Below are 3,252 nucleotides of genomic sequence, written 5' to 3' on the forward strand. Positions count from 1 at the left end.
CGTACCGTATATGAAATTGAGCCGGATCTCATAGCTGTAGTATATAATGTGTAGGGTGAGAGCTCATTGAATGAAGATAATGGCGTTTACTGAATGATGCCGGTGGCTAGCACGTTACTATCTCTTTCAACTGATCCCTCTCAATTCAATTCATTCAATTAAATCATCCCACCGGTGCCTAACCTCATGTGAGGCCCTTAACTCCACCCTGTCGGTGACCACCTTTTTAATTAACAATAAACACCTCTCTCTGTTTCTCATCTCTCCGCTTAGGTCATGCATGGATCCTCCATATATAATCACCCTTCACTTCTGTGGATTCTCATCATCACTCATCACTCATCAGCAGCATGTTTGTTTATTGTTTTTATTTCTTCTCGGTTCTCAATGCGGATTCTCTCCGCTTCCCGAGAGGCGCTTCTGTGCTTCTTGGTGTCGTTGATTTTTTCTGCGAGTTTCTGCCATGGCAGCAGTGATGACAAGACAACAACTACATCGTTGTTTGAAGTAGTTGGAACTGGAGAATGTGCAGATTGTTCTGACACTAATTTTAAAACAAGACAGGCTGTTTCAGGTATAAAACCCCAAAAGAAACGACATTGATTCGTCTTTCTTTTTCTTTTTTTTTAGATTTTCGAAATTCCTTTCTTCATTCTAATGGCGAAACGGAAATGTGAAAATCTAAATGCTTTCCCTGGAATGATGAAATTTACTTATCTGTGTATCGTTCCATTGGATCTTTTAGGTCTTAAAAATTTGGCATGCATGCATACATGCACGTGAAAATAGTTAAACTTCCATTTGTCCATATTTCTAAATACAGTTCAATCATTACAGAACGAAATGAGAGTCTGAAGTACTCTCTCTTTCTATATTTGACGCATTAAGATCCAACCCATTCAGGGAAATTTTCAAGTTTCTATACTTTTAAGGTAGATCATTAATGGAGAATTGTTTTTTGTATGTGCAGGACTTCGTGTACTATGATTGTAAGCCAGAGAATGGAGTGTTTAAAAAGAAGGATCCGGCGAGCTGATGCAGAAGGGAAGTTCACGGTGTCTTCCTCAAGAGATTGTTGAAGATGGAAAACTTAAAGAAGAAGCTATGCACAACTTCACAGTGCATCAGCCGCTCCTTGCCCGGCCCATGACGGCCTAGAATCCTCCAAGATCGTGCTCAAAACAAAAACTAATGGAAAGCATACGTTTGGATTGGCCGGAAAACTCAAGTTTTCTCCAGTTACTTGTACTCAGCCTTCTTGTGGCCAATTACAAGTACCCACCACTGCCTAATATTCACACACCAAGTTTAATTTGCCGCCTTTGAAGAGCTTTGGCCACCAGCTTTCCCTTTCCCTCCTAAAGTCTTCCCTCCCAAGCCACCACTACCGTCGCTTCCACCAAAACCACCGCTATTCAAGAAGCCGTTTCCTCCAAAAGTGCTTCCACCACCAGTTCCATTAAGCCACTTCACCACCTGGGCCAGTAGTTAAGCCACTCCACCTCCGTTGCCGGTTAAGAAGTTCCCTCCAAAGCCAAAAGTCCTTCCACCGAAGCCACCAGTGTTCAAGAAGCCATTTCCTCCAAAACCAAAGATCTTCCCTCCAAAGCCACCGCTCTTCAAGCCTCCTCCAATCCCTAAAGTGCTCCCCCACCAGTTCCCATTTACAAGCCAAAGCCAAAACCACCAATCTTTGTAAGCCACTTCCCCACCAGTTCCCATCAAACAAACCAAAACCAAAACCGCCAAATTCGTTAAGCCACTCCTCTCCCATCCCAAAAGTCTCCTCCACCAGTTCCTATAACAAACCAAAACCAAACCGCCAATATTTTTTAAGCCACTCCCTCCTCCCATCCCAAAAGTGCTTCCCCCACCAGTCCCTATATACAAACCAAAACCAAAACCGCCAATATTGTTAAGCCACTCCCTCCTCCCATCCCAAAGTGCTTCCCCCACAATTCCTATTTACAAACCGAAACCAAAACCACCGATTCGTTAAGCCACTCCCTCCACTTCCAAAGATCCCTCCAAAGTATTTCCACCACCCAAGTTTGGGAAATGGCACCCCTCCCTCCGTTTTCTCCTCATTCTAATTAGACCATTAATGGCAATACCATTGTTATTCAATTCCCAGGTGTAAGTACAATGACGATTGCTTCTATTTATTGATATTATACGCTTGGCATGAAGTTTATGCTGTGCAATAAGGTCTTCGAGATAGAGAGGACGACCCCAAAAAGAAAAAAAAAGTGTGGATGGGTTTAAATTTATTAATGAGTGAAGTTTGTTGTAGTTGACTGAAACCTTTGTAATATTTATCATGAATCAGTTTTCACTTTCACTTTTTTCCCTGCTTTATAGCATGAACGCCTTGACCCTTGTAGCTAGCAGTAGCAGTAGCAGTGAAATACATCTTCTGATAAAAAAAATGATACACATTAATGCAGCTTCTTTATATATATATATATATATATATATATACGAGTAAACGACATATTCCACCCGAGGTTTGCGAAATCCCGAGCGGATACTCCCGTTTCATTTATTCCAAATCCCCATCCTTAAATGAACATTGTCAGTGACGTAATGGATTTAAATTCTTTGTCCTTGTTCTTCCATTGAAGATTTAAATTCTCTTCCTTTCAGCCATCCAACTTTGGGAGTGCGGATATGGGACTATTATTGCACACTTCCTTTTCAGAAAACGTCTCTTTTTGGGTTTGGTTTATATCACTTTCATAAAGCACATAAATGGTGTTAAGGGCCAAAAATGGTCTTGGGTTGAGGAAGCCCAATAATAAAATAAATATGTCACAATTCAAGATTTTAATCCAATTTTGATTGAGCCTATGCTTAAAATCACTTTGCGAACTATCCACTCTATGAGTTGAGTTATCCTATAAGTTAAACTAAATTGAGTTTCAATGCACTAGTCTGCAACAGTCTATAAATAAGAAATCGAAATCCCATTCTATTTCCTCTTCTACTAAAATTTCAAATCTTACTAAAACTATTAAACTTAATCTGATAAGGTCAAGAAATCATATCTCTTTCATGATAGGAATTATCTTCCAAAGTAGGACACTAAGTCCTACTAAGATTCCAAATCTTATTTAAACTATTAAACTTAATCTGATAATGTCAATAAATCATATTTCTTTCTTGATAGGGATTATCTCCTAAAAAAAGGACTCAATGTCCTATTAGGATTCCAACCCCTTGGATTCACTATAAAAACAAAGGTTTGCCCTC

General features: G+C 39.9%; 1 pseudogene; it reads left to right on the forward strand.

Annotated features, from left to right (window-relative positions):
- The first annotated feature begins 387 nt into the window (after positions 1–387).
- LOC116145930 lies at positions 388–1,292 on the forward strand (annotated as a pseudogene).
- The last annotated feature ends 1,960 nt before the right edge of the window (positions 1,293–3,252 follow it).

This window comes from Pistacia vera, unplaced genomic scaffold (genome assembly GCF_008641045.1).
Source record: "Pistacia vera cultivar Batoury unplaced genomic scaffold, PisVer_v2 Contig47, whole genome shotgun sequence".
NCBI classification, from domain to species: domain Eukaryota; kingdom Viridiplantae; phylum Streptophyta; class Magnoliopsida; order Sapindales; family Anacardiaceae; genus Pistacia; species Pistacia vera.